Below are 13,567 nucleotides of genomic sequence, written 5' to 3'. Positions count from 1 at the left end.
AGTAAACAACCTTGGGGTGCCTGGATGGTTCAGTTGATTAAGCATCCAACTCTTGGTTTTGGCTCAGTTCATGATCTCATGGGTTGTGAGACTGAGCCCAGCATTCAGGCTCCAGGCTCAGTGGGAATGTGTTTGAAGATTCACTCCCTCTGTTCCACACGTCCCCATGCGTTTACTCTCTCTCTTTCTCTCAAATAAATAATTTTTTAAAAAGTGAACTACTTTAGAGAGGTTAATAATTTTCCCAAAGTCACATGTAGAGTGAATGGCAAAACTCAGACCCAAACATAAATATGTCTGAAACCCAAGCCTATCCTACAGAGAAAACAAAGCACTGGATGCTGCATCACATTCAAGGCCCCTTAGGATACATTTCATAGTGAAAAACTTTAACTTTGGAGCACTAGAAATTTGGCAAATTCCGGATACATTTGACATGATTTCAAGATTGCTGATCTAAAGAACTTTTTTAAAAAACATTTTTTTTTAAGATTTGGAAACATGACTAAACAAGTCTTTCAAACCATCATTTTTGTGACAGCAAAGCTGGTTTTAAATGAACGCATTCTTTCTTCACTATACAAGGAATTATTTCACTTTTTCTTTCTCACCTCACCTCCAAGGCATCTCTCATCAAAATAACTGAATTTTTGGTACAAGTGTGGTCTGGTAGTTTTCAATGTTGGCTGTGGATCAGCATCACTTGGGGCACTTTTTATATTTATTTTTACTTAAAAATAAAATTTTGCCTTTTGTTTAAGGCAAAAACAATTCAGAAGCAAAGCTAACCAACAACAAAACAAGCACTGTACTAAATATATTACATAACCTTTCTCTGTTAATCCTCTGAGCAATTTTATGAGTTGGGTATTAGTAAATCTCGGTGCAGAGACATTGTTACTTGCCAAAGTCACATGGTTGTAAGTAAACCAAGCTCCTAAACACTGGGCTATGCTGCCTCCTTTCACTGAAGATACCAAAGCCGTTTCCAAAATAAGCCCAGCTGGATCTTTCCACATTAACTGATGTTCTCTTGGTTTATTCCTTCAGATGGAAAAGCTCATCCACAGGTAGAGATTCCACATTTCCATTCATTGAAGACATCTTTATTCTCATTGATCTAATTTTTTACGAAGCCAAAAGCTCCAATCCTGCAGGAAGAATGACTATATTTCATTGTTGTTAAGAAAATCATACAACAAAATTGTTATTCAAGGAGGCAATCAAAGAGTATGCAGCTATAAAAGAGTAGAAAAAATATTGTAGAAGTGTCAAGTAGCTAATAAAAAACACTATTAATCTGGATTTTGTGACGTGTATGGTATTTATGACCTCTTTGAAATTATTCTTAAATATTTACTTTCTTACCTAATTGTAATGTTGTGTTCGGTTTCTTAAAAAGAACTCTCCAAGTGATGGAAACATCAGACCCCACAGAAGGGGATCTGTCCCAGGGAGGGGAATCCCATTCATGATCTTAGTCTCCTGATATCATGCCTTAACCAAGGTTCTAACCTATAAGTAGAGATGCCATACAACTATTATCACCTTCTGGGGGGCCATTTGTCATCCTAGAACTGGATTAGATTATCATGGATAAGTAACTATCTTGTTAGCTCGGATCACCTGCCACACTGTCCTATCAAGGGAATCTGAGACTGAGTAGAAAGTAAAGAACATCCAGTTAGCTCTCATTTACACCTGCTTGATTTCAAAAAGGAAACAAAATATTAGTCACGAAAGGAATTTGCATGACAGGACTGTTGGGAGTATCCAATATGTATTTCCTTAGATTGTTGTACCAATTGAATTGGACCTTTTCTATATTTTTTCATGTGAACACATTGGTGAATGTCCTTTAATCAACAGTATATAAAAAATCTACCACACTTAACTTATTTGACAGTGACTTATTCAGCCACAACCGTTTTCTGGAAGACCTCTCAGGATGAAGTGGGAAAGGAAAATCAAAAATATTGTCATAAACTATTAATTAAAACAGGTATGTTTTACTCAGAAAGAGGGTTTCTTTCTTAATATAGACCTGTTTCTACATAATTTAGTTATATGTTTGCCTACCATTAAGTTTAAAAGAAGTAAACAATTAAGAAATGGAGGGCATCAGGGTGCTACAAGAAGGTAGATTTACAGTGGATGGAAGAGAGAAGGAAGAAAAGCTATGGAAAGAGGGCACAATAATTTAACAGTAATGGGGGCCATTTCATGTGGGAACAGATAGTCCCACATATCACCTGAGAATTCTATCTAGTAAATGAGGTACACATGAAGTTTTCTTCAGTAGTCCTCTGAAAGCAATAATACTAAACATTATGGTGGTTCAAATTTCAATTATCTAGACAATTTACTTATACAGACATATCCGTTTATTTTATAACAATATAATTTTAAAGATAATGCAACTATAATAAGAAGCCACATTAGAGCAGCATTCTATTTTATCTATCTTTGGAATGCTCTGCGATCTTTTCCCAGGCACTGCTTGCTTTGATTGTATTAATATTATTTGCCTTCCCTGCCCACATATCAGGTTAAGGAGTCAAATATCTCAAGTTGGGAGACAATGTAAGATTAAACAGTAAGATTGAATATGTACTGTGTATAATTCAAAATGTGTGTAATCCACAGAAGACAAACGGTGGGTGACTGCATGTCATCTGAGAGGATGGATATGAGATCCTCTTCCTCGCCTATGCATAGGACAACACTGAGCTTTCTCATTCCTGGAGTCACATTGGAATCCCCCACTAGATGGTGCTGAACAAGCGGGGAGGATTGAACCAGAAGCCTTTCTTTCAGATCCTCCTCCCCCATCCTGACCCTCACCTCTCCTTCTGTGTGCTTGATGTTCCAAGAGAGTGATTGTTCAGGAATGTCTTATGATAACAAAACCCCTTTCAAACATTAGTCAAACACAGGCTGAGATGGGTAAACATCATTAGCGGACTTCTCCTTTGTCATTAAAAGTGAAGCCTAGTAGCCCAAAATGAGAGTAGGTGGGCCTTCAGTTATCATCTCACTAACAAGGAATCTTTTGAAATACATGCATTATCTCTTTGGGGTTGGAAGAGAGTCCTGGAGAGGTGCAGGGTAGAGCACTAAAAAAGTGTGTGTGTTGGGGAAAGAAATGTGAATTCACCTTTGACAGCAAAGTGGAAGACTCTGACACAAGCAGCTTGGGGTCAGATGCCCTTGCATTTGAACCTAAGTACTCATAGTCAGAAACAATGGAGAAGTTATTTATGCAAAGCTGAAATATCATACACTTACATGGATAGCCCCTCATAACAATAAGTGACACGTGTGTCAAGACTATAAATCAGTTTTTCTGATTTTCTGATTAAGACCTTTTGACTTAATGCAGGGAGAATGCTCCTGGCTGACTTAAATACATCCTGTTAAAATAGAAGTCTGTACTTAATTGCTCCTTTTTGCTCAGAACACGAGTCTGATTTCAAGCCAGGCAAAAGTATGGAGGGAAAAAACCCTTTAGGAATAAGGTAATCTTTGTTTCCATTTTTGCACTGGAAAAAAAAAAGCATGAAGCATTTGATTGATGTTGACACTTAGGTGTTCATTTTAGAACAACTTGGGGGATCCAGTGAGTTGAAACTAACTTCTTACCTTATAAATCTTAAAGAACTTCAAGTTGAAAGAATTTAACTTAAAATAATGGTGTCAAAAAAGAAAGTTAAGCATTATTACCCTTCTGTTATTATTGCCAAACCAACTAGAGCAGAATTTCTTGGCCAAGACCAGGAATCTACAATTGTTGTTTTTATAATTGACCAAGACTGCCATAATGCTTTCCTCACTGCTTCCCCCATGTAGAAGTGTGCATTGTAGGATTTCTTCCTGAGGACTGTGTGTCAGGAAATGTAGGAGAGGTAGACGGTGGGACTGTGTTTGGGGAGGCAAAGGCGAATGATGTATACTAATACCAAAAGTGAGGATAAAATCATCATCATAGGCTAGTGCAGCTGTGGGTCTGAGGACATTGGCGGAAGTGAGAAATGTCAAGGGGAGGAGACTGCAATCAGGAGTCAAAATGTGTACAGATGTGTGTGCGTGTTTCTAAGCAGCCCTGTTTTTGAAGGTGAACTTTGTTTTAGGATGGAGGCTGAGGAGAGTGAAATCAGGTTGGGGAGGAGGATGGAGGCAGATTCCATGCCTGTAGCAAAGGTCAGAGGACATGTAAAATTGTCCTGGTGCATTTTTACCAGGTGCTGTGCCATATAACCACCAGCAAGGCATCAGAGCTGCAGCCTAGGGTGCAGCTCCCAGGGAGCTGGGATGGGTGATCTCTGAGGCCAGCAGTTAGGCTTCTCTCTGGATGCCGGCCTAGTGCTCAGATCATTGTAACAGCATGGTTGTCTGTGGTCACTGGGCCCTTGCCTTGACAGGGGGAGCTTTACAGCACTCTCATTATTAGTTCTGAGCTGCTCAGGCAACTCACCATTGGCAGGTGGTCTCAGGGAGGCCATGGTCAGGAACAGGGAGACCAAGTGCCACATTGCATTGACACTACATTAAAATTACCCTATAACTTAGCAACTGGAAACGAGAAATGTTAATATCTCAAACAGTCTCTATCGGGCAAAAATTTGGGAGTCATTTAGCAGGGCAGCTCTGACTCAGAGTTTCTCAGGAGCTTGGTCAAGATGTTGGTCAGGGCCGCAGTCATCTCCAGTTCGACTGGGATGATCTCCATAGAGGTGGTTTGCTCACACAGCTAGTAAGCTCCTACTGGCTCTTGGCAGAAGGCCTGAGTTCTTTACTCTGTGTCCCTCTCTGTGGGGCTGCTTGAGTGCCTTCACAACATGGCAGCTGGCTTCTGCTGGGATGATGAGAGAAAGAGTGCCTTTTGTGTCCTAGTTTGGAAGCCACATAAGGTTACTTCTGCCACAGTTGATTTGCTAGCAGTCAGTCATTAAGACTTCACACAGAAAAGGAGCGGAATTGAGCTCCACCTCCGGAAGACAGGTATCTCAATTTGTGGACATATCTTAAAAGTTAAGAGGACCCTCAGAAAGTGATTGGAGGATATGTTGCAGATGGCTAGTGCAGAGCCTTACTGTGACTCTTCACAGGCCCTGGAACAATGGCCCATTGTGTTTTGGGAGCTTTAAAAAGAAATGCCAGCACCAGAGCCCCTGCCCAGGCTAAGAGAATCTCCAGGGGAAAGGAGGTAGACCTGGAAATCTGTATTTTTAAGCTTTTTATATAATTATGAGCAAAGGGAGGTTTGAGAAGCCTTTCTAGCACTATCCAATGAAAATATAAAGTAAGCTGAATATATAATTTAAAATTTTCTAGGAGCCATATTAAGGTAGTATAGAGAAACAGGTGAAGTTAATTTTAATATATTTATTTCCCTAATATATTTCCTTGATATATTCAAACTACTATCATTGCAACATGTTATTGATGGAAAAAAATTGAGATATTTAACTTTTTTTATACCCAGTATTTGAAATCCAGTATGCATTTTACACTTACAGCACATTTGAATTGGGGCTAACAATATTTTAAGTGATACTACAGACATCAGCATGCATCCAAACTATAAGTCCTATGAGGACAGGTGCCTTGTCTATTTTGTTCACTGCTTTGCACAGAGCCTGGCATGTGGTACTCAAGAAATATTTGTTGAATTGAGTAGTCATGTGCTAATATGAATCAAAAGCAAATTATACTATATTTATTTCATATATAGTATTTCCAAAAGACTCCAGTGATTTTCTAGTTTTTCTAAAAAGATCAAGCTATCATATACAGTGCTGAAACTCTTTACGTGAAGTGTTTTTGGAATTTTGATAGTTGTTGGTCTGGTATTCAATCTGAAGAAGTCTAAATCACTTGATCCTGCGTGTATGTGATCTGTGCACTGAAGCCTACATTCACTTCTATATTCAGAACACAGCCTAGACCCAAACCTGTCCTCAATCCCTCCATACTGTCTCCTTCACTCCACTCCAACCCTGCCCCATTGCTGAGTCACTCCAGGCCCACTGTAATTCTGCCCTTGAGTGGTCTAGAATAGGAAAGTACCTTGGAGCTCCCAAGCAGCCATGTGGCCTGAAGCCAAATGCCTTGCTCATCTTTTTATACATCTGTCTGTTAAAATAGTTCCACCACACCAAGAGGATCTCCTGGCTTATTCTTTTTTTTTTTTTTCTTTCTCTTCAGAATTGAAAGAATTTCTCAGAATTACAGAAAGTTTGAAAACAGTGATGACACCAAAAGAAAGAAAAAAAAGCAGAACTCAACTTCAACAAACTACAGATTTTTAAAGCTAACATCCAGAATCTGGAGAACTAGTGGTTATAAATTATAAACTTAGAGACCTGTTTTTGTTTCAGGTTGTAAATGTGATGCTTAAAAGGAAGTAATATGGACACAATACTTTGGAAAAACTACATAGAGACACATAGCAGTCAGTATTATAAATATTTCCAGTTATTTTTTCCTATTCCTAATATTTCCTATTCATACACACACACACAGTTTTTGAAATGGGAATTGACTTTACCTACTGTTCTGTATTAACTTTTTTTCACTCAACCACATATTGTGGCTACATTATTATGATGCCACACAATAATTTACCTCATTGTTTTTGGCTGGATGTATAAAATCTCCTGGAAATGCATAGACTTATTGATGATTATTTATCATTATTTATTTATAATGATACATTACATTAGACAAGCTGGACAATAAAAAGGCAAAGACAGGAGTAAGCCTGGCTTCAATACCCCTGAATATGAAATGAAGGAGAACTTGAGCAAAGTTCATAGTTTGTAATAGTCCACGTATGAGGTGTTTACTCCAACACATGGCATTATACATTGTGGACCTCACACTTTCTAGACATCCTAAATTATTTCTAGGAGCCAGGAATTCCTCAGGTGGGCAGTTAGAACTCAAAGTTCTAGGTCAGAGTCACCAGCCAAGTATTATACTGACCAATTCTAAACAGAGTAGCCACCAAGAGGGCATGTAGCAAACAACACAGCTGGCTTGTTCTCCTGTGTGAGACTCTCTACTCACCCACTGGATGTCTGGGCCCACAGTTTAAATAGGACAATATGAGGTATTGGTGGCACCCAATAGGTCGTAGAATAGCAGGTGGGGATGAGTCGACATAGTTCCACTCACCTCAGTAAACTCCATGTCTTAGAAGTACACTAAAGAAACAGTGATTCTGTGCTTGGCAGCCTTTAGAAAGTACACCATTCTCCCAATTTTGCAGATTTTAAGTTACAAAGACCTCAAAGTAAATATTTCTTAGTGAAGTGACATTGGGCAAGTCATGTAAACTCTCAAACTTAGTTCCCTCATTGGAAAAATTAGGGTTATAGCACTTGGTCACTAGAGCTTTAGTAAGAATGAAACAAGACAGTCCCCACAAATATCTTAGGACAGGATCTGGCACATAGACAACACAGAATACCCAGGTTATTATTTGAAAGGGAACTAGGAGGGGAGAAGAAATTATCAAATCTAAATAGGGTTTTGCACAAGACAAATATATTCACTGATATATCAAAGAATATACCTGTAGGAGGAAAAATTGGCCCATGATTTAGTGGGAACAGATTCCCACCAAATCCAGGCTAAAAACAATGTTCTGCTTTGAAAACACGATACAGAACTAAAGCAGACATCAGATAGGATGCTGAAAGTTGTTCAGAGACAATAGTTTACCTCCCACACAGATTCTATTCAGCTTGTTAAGTGTGAAAAGTCAGATCGTAGTCAGGTACTGTACCTTATTTCTGTCCCCGAGGGCATGGTAATCAACCAGGGCACCTGGCCATGAGTCAGTGATCCATGTTGTAACGGCAGCTCTGACAATGCACGTCTGTGGCATCTCTCCAGGGATGAACCAAGTGTTTTCATTTCCTGTTTAGTTTCACATGGGTAGTGATTATTTATGGAGTAGCAGGAGGTAAATTTTTTTTTAGGTTGGGCAACCAGTTGTGGGTTTTGAGGTCCATTCCATAAATAACAATAAAACTAATAGATTAATCTAAGTTGCTCCACATTTGCTGCAAGGCCACTGAGGCAATGTCATTGTATTCATCACTGGGGACATAACACAGCTACCCATGCTGTCCTGGGATTCTCCACAGGACTCCTCTGTCTGATGTCCCCAGTTTCACTGTTTGCAACCAAGATCTACTCTCCTATTCAATATGCCATACAGCATTATTATCTGCAGTCACTTTGCTATATACATTACATTACCATGACTTATTTCTTTTATAACTGTAAATTTGGACCTTTGGCTTCCTTCACCCATTTCTCTCACCACACCTACTCCCTCTAGTGACCACCAATGTGCTCTTTATATCTTTGAGCTTGGTTCTGTTTTGTTTTGTTTTGATTTGATTTTAGATTCCACATTTAAGTGAGATCAGGTGGTATTTGAGCTTCTCTGTCTCTCTTATTTCACATAGCACAATGCACTCGAGATGCATTTACATTGTCACAAATGGCAAAAATGTCTTTTTTTAAAATGAAAGAATAACAGTCCAGTGTGTGTGTGTGTGTGTGTGTGTGTGTGTGTGTGTGTGTATCTCGGCTATTGTAAATAATGCTTAGTGAACATGGTGTGCACATTATCTTTTGAAGTCATTTTTTGTTTTGTTTTGGGTAAAATCCGTACCCAGAAATGGAATTACTGGATCATATGGTAGTTCTGTTTTTTTAATTTTAGAGGAACCCTCCATACTGTTTTCCATAGTCACTGCACCAATTTACATTCCCACTAACAGTGTACAAAAATTCCTTTTTCTCCACATCCTTGCCAGCACTTGTTTTTCTTATCTTTTTGAAAATAGCCATTCTAGGAAATGTGAAGTAATATTTCAGTGTGGTTATGATTTGCATTTCCCTGATGATGGTGCATTGCTTTCTGACTTCCACACAGCATAGGCTTCAGGCAACCAGGTCATATGGAGGTAAATGCATACATATGCTAGATCCTAGACAAGAAGACACATTACATACATGTATTCTTATTTATGAACTTATCAAATATCTATTCCTCATCTCAAATTATATTTTTGCTGGGTTCAAAAATGAATGAGAATAATGAAAAGGCCAACATGCACATAAATTGGAAAATTATTTGAAGGCAAGAACTGTGCCAATTTCATTCATCTTTAAATTCTGAATTCAGACACAGTGAACACTGCTATTCTTGGCATTTATTCCCAAAGTCACCCTTCTCAATAGGACTAATTTTCCATTTTTAATCACATAGTTCTGAAGAAGCTGTTTACAACTATGATTCTAGGGGTGATTTGTATGAACTGGGCTAAGCCAATAGTTGCATTCCTCCACTGGTCACAGCATTGCCTTAAAAGTGTGCATGTGACCCATGCTGCTCCAATCACAATGCATCTCAGCATTTTGCTGGGAATTACGGGGCAAAGAAACACTCTGTGGGAGCTGCTGGCAGCATCTTGGGTGGAATGATGCAGAAACCACAGAAAGCAGAACAGAAAAATAGATGGTAAGAAAATAGGCTCCTTGTTTGATATTGTTGAGCCACCGGATTAAGCTGAGCCAAAAAATAACCTTGTCTCTGTACTTTTCAGTTACATGAGCCAAAGCATTTCCTTTAAGCTATTTTAAGTCATTTTTATTTTTATATGCTACTAAAAGTATCCTCACCAATATATTGTAATGATACCTGCTACATAGTAGGTGTTCATTAAGTATTTGTAAAACAAGTAAATGATTACATAGCAATACCACACTGAAATTTCAATGAAGATTGAAAATATCTTTTTAAAAAATATTTTATTTATTTATTCATGAGAGACACAGAGAGAGGCAGAGACACAGGCAGAGGGAGAAGCAGGCTCCCTGCAGGGAGCCCGATGCAGGACCCGATCCCAGGATCATGACCTGAGCCAAAGGTAGACGCTCAACTGCTGAGCCACCCAGGTGTCCCTGGAAATATCTTTGTTATATTTACATTTCAAAAATAATCAAAACTAGAAAAATTAGAAAATCAAAACTAAAGAAAGTCATCAATTTATGTGAAGTAGATATGTCTGTATGAATATGTCTATAGAGGTCCTTCTGGATGCAAATGCTAAATAACCTTTTAACCCAGAAGGATGTTACATAATGGAGATAAAGACCCTGACCATCCTATCTAAAGTTCCACCCTCCCCTTCAACGCTCTATTAACACTTTCCTTTCTTTATTTTCATCAGTAGCAATTATCACTTCCTAATATATCATATATTTTCTTTTACTTATTTTACTCAGGTGTATCTATGCACTGATGTAAGCTCTGTGGGGTGGTGATTTTTATCTCATTTATTTGCTACTATATTCCCAGCACCTAGAACAGTGCCTGATATACAGCAAGCACTTGGTAAATGGTTGACAAATGAAAGAGTAAATTATAATCTTCACTAGCAATCAGTAATAAAGACAGATTGCACATAAATAATCATTTAGAATAGTACAGGGTCTTCTGCTTCAGGTTAGCTAAGGGAATTTACTTCAGAGCCAAAGACACCCTGGGTCTAAGCTTTGGGGAATTCTCATCACACTAAAGATTAGATGGGAGGTGTTGGTTTCATTTTGCTCAGAAACCATGAAGAGATACAGTTGCTCATGATATGTCTGTATTCTCTCATCTATATTCTTGTCCTTCTCATCTCTGACAGCCTGAATCTCAGTGGATATTTATTTATTTATTTATTTATTTATTTATTTATTTATTTATTTAAAGTAGGTTTCACACCTAGCATGGAGTTCAAGGCAAAGCTTGAACTCAGGACCCTGAGATCAAGACCTGAGCCAAAATCAAGAGTCAGATGCTTAACTGACTGAGCCACCCAGGCGCCCCTCAGTGAATCTTTAAAAAAATGTTTTGAAGCTAATAAAACAAACACAGGTGAGGCCAGAATACCAACAGTTGCATTTTGCTGTGGGAGTAAACAGTTCCTTTAATTCAGCTGCCATTTTTCCCCAAAATAATCAAACGATGTAGCAAACTTTAAGGAAGGGCTAGTTCTGAGGAAATATTTTATCATATAAAATAGGGATAGGCCCAAATGTGAGTGTATAATCTCTCAAATAAGTTTATATCAGAGATGTAGTAGCCACAGTTACCGTCTAGAAAGCCTTTGATTTCCCAAACCAAACCAGGAGACACATTTCAAAACATTGCAGTCATTTACTGTATACTACATTTTGTCTGGACATTTCTAAGCTTTTCCCAAATTAATGACATTCTTGTTTCTATAGAAACTAATGCACTTTAAAAGGAAACTAATGGCCAAAATGAACAAAATGAGAAACCTGTATAACATTAGTTAAATATATGAGGGAAGCGTTTGTCAGTTTTCCCTTGATTTAAATAGCCTTTTTTTTTTAGGAGTGGTGGGTGGGTGGGGGTGTGTTTGGAGGGGTGTGGGGCGAGAGGCAGAGGGAGAGGGAGAAATAGAATGAATCTTTTTAGAAACAGAATCTTGAGCAGTCTCTATACCCAGTGCAGGGCCCCATGCAGGGTTTGATCTCATGATCCTGAGATCATGACCTGACCTGAAATCAAGAGTGAGGCTTAATCAAATGAGCTGTGTGCCCCTAAATAACTTTTCATTGGAGAAAAAACAGTATCTTTAAGGAGCGGAGTGGCTCATGAATAGTTTGTCATATATTTATGGCCATGAATTACTTTCTCCTTGAGCTGTAAGCACCAGGTCATTTTGGAAATTGGGCAGGAGCAGGTGAAATGGGAAAGATGATTCCTTAATTAGTGATAAGTAGTTAATTATGTGATATAACTTATTATGGCTGCTTCAAGGCAAATAAAGTATTTAAACTCAGAGGTTAAGTCTTGATGTTATGTTAACAAGTGTGATACATGTTATCTGAAAAAGTCCTGCAACATTGCAGTAAACTATTTATAGCAAGATTGATGAGGTGATTTAACTTATTCTTTAACCACAATTTTTTGGTAAAATGTATTTGCATATATACATACCTATGCATATTATACCTATGAAAAATGTGGATAAAGAAAATACAAACAGAGAAACTATGCAGCATTTGAATCTAAATACCAATAGAGATTCTCATAGCATTTCAATTAGCTTAAGGGAATTTTAGTGCAGTTCATGGAATAGGATGGGTCAGGAGCAGAGAATGGGCATGAGTGCAAAATTTTGTCACCTACTGTCTCTGACCTGTCACACATGGGCACGCCTTCAGTAGTGTTTTCTGGGGCTGAATCTGCATTCCAGAGTCTTCACCCATGAGACTTCTCAGTTGAGGGAGGCTCAAGGAATAAGACTCCACAGCATGCAGGGACCCTAGGCTCATTTAGGCAGAATGAATTGGCCTAAAAGATCTTTGTTATGTTTTCACCTGGAGCCAGTACTTCAGGGTGGGGTACATATTGGTAGGCCAACAAGTATTTTGCACAAGTAAATTAACACATGTGTCTTAGTTGACTGACTTGGTGAGAACAACAAACTCAAACCCATCTAAATAGAAAAGGAGTGAAAGAAATGTAGTAAGAAGGTAAAGATGGAAGAAGAGTTTGATATCTTTTCAAGGTACTAGCCTCACCACATTTTTACAAAAATACACTTTATATTCTGAAGGGAGCGGAGATAGACTAATCACATTAGTCAGGTTAGGCTAGACCATGCTGTGTAAACAAATGAATCCCCAAATTTCAGGGGCTCACCACAGTGAAAGTCTGTTTCTCATTCACACCAAGTCCAGCACTATCTGGCAGGGTCTCACCTCCACCAAGAGACTTAGGAATCCAGGTTCCTGTCACTTCATGTTCTGTTCTCTCCACACATGGCTTCCACAGTTGCTGGGTGAGAAAGGGAGAAGGCATTTTGGCTTTAAGTGCCTCACCTTGGACACAATGTCTAATTTCTGTTCACAGTCGTATTGCCTCTCCCAACTCTGAGAGAATCAGGGAAATGGAGAAAAGCACAAGCATATTCAGCAAACATTAACTGAATTAGCCATGGACATAAAATGGATGAGTAAAGGAAAGGATAAATAAATGAATGATATTATTGAGAGATGTAAAGAGATTATATAGAGTGGAGTCCAAAAGCCAGCCTCTTTCCCTTGGCATTAATGGATGACCTCGGGTTGACTTTAATCTTACTTTGCAAACAATGTCTCCCCCCGACCCTTAACTACAAAGTAATGCAGGTGGATATTTGGGACACTTTTTAAGGAAAGAATAAAAAGAAAAAAATTTTGACTTCCATCCCCTCCCCCCATAAGTTATTACACGCTTATATATTTTGTCTCTTTCTTTCTTTCTTTCTTTCTTTCTTTCTTTCTTTCTTTCTTTCTTTCTTCTTTCTTTCTTTCTTTCTTTCTTTCTTTCTTTCTTTCTTTCTTTCTTTTTTTTCTAAGATCCTCTCAAAAGGTCCCTTGTAGACAGAATTCTTTGTTTTCCCCCCTGGGAGCACACTGCTCCTCCCTCCATAGGACATTTACCACACACGGTTGAACCCAAAGCCTGTCTGTTTCCTCT

At 38.5% G+C, this 13,567-nt stretch overlaps 1 long non-coding RNA gene across 16 annotated transcripts in view; it reads left to right on the top strand.

Moving 5' to 3' along the window:
- The window catches only part of LOC144303847 (uncharacterized), an 82,506-nt gene extending 75,836 nt beyond the window's left edge, over positions 1–6,670 (top strand). For 8 of the 16 annotated variants that reach the window (XR_013370839.1, XR_013370850.1, XR_013370834.1 and 5 more), the window contains one exon: positions 1,051–1,305. This is a non-coding gene — a long non-coding RNA (uncharacterized LOC144303847). Of the gene's footprint in view, positions 1–1,050; positions 1,306–1,906; positions 2,003–3,382; positions 3,519–6,207 lie in introns of those variants that run through there. The other 8 variants (XR_013370841.1, XR_013370835.1, XR_013370845.1 and 5 more) reach the window with 4 other exon arrangements.
- The last annotated feature ends 6,897 nt before the right edge of the window (positions 6,671–13,567 follow it).

This window comes from Canis aureus, chromosome 33 (assembly GCF_053574225.1).
Source record: "Canis aureus isolate CA01 chromosome 33, VMU_Caureus_v.1.0, whole genome shotgun sequence".
Lineage (NCBI taxonomy): Eukaryota > Metazoa > Chordata > Mammalia > Carnivora > Canidae > Canis > Canis aureus.
This window is presented reverse-complemented; position numbering and strand designations above follow the sequence as displayed.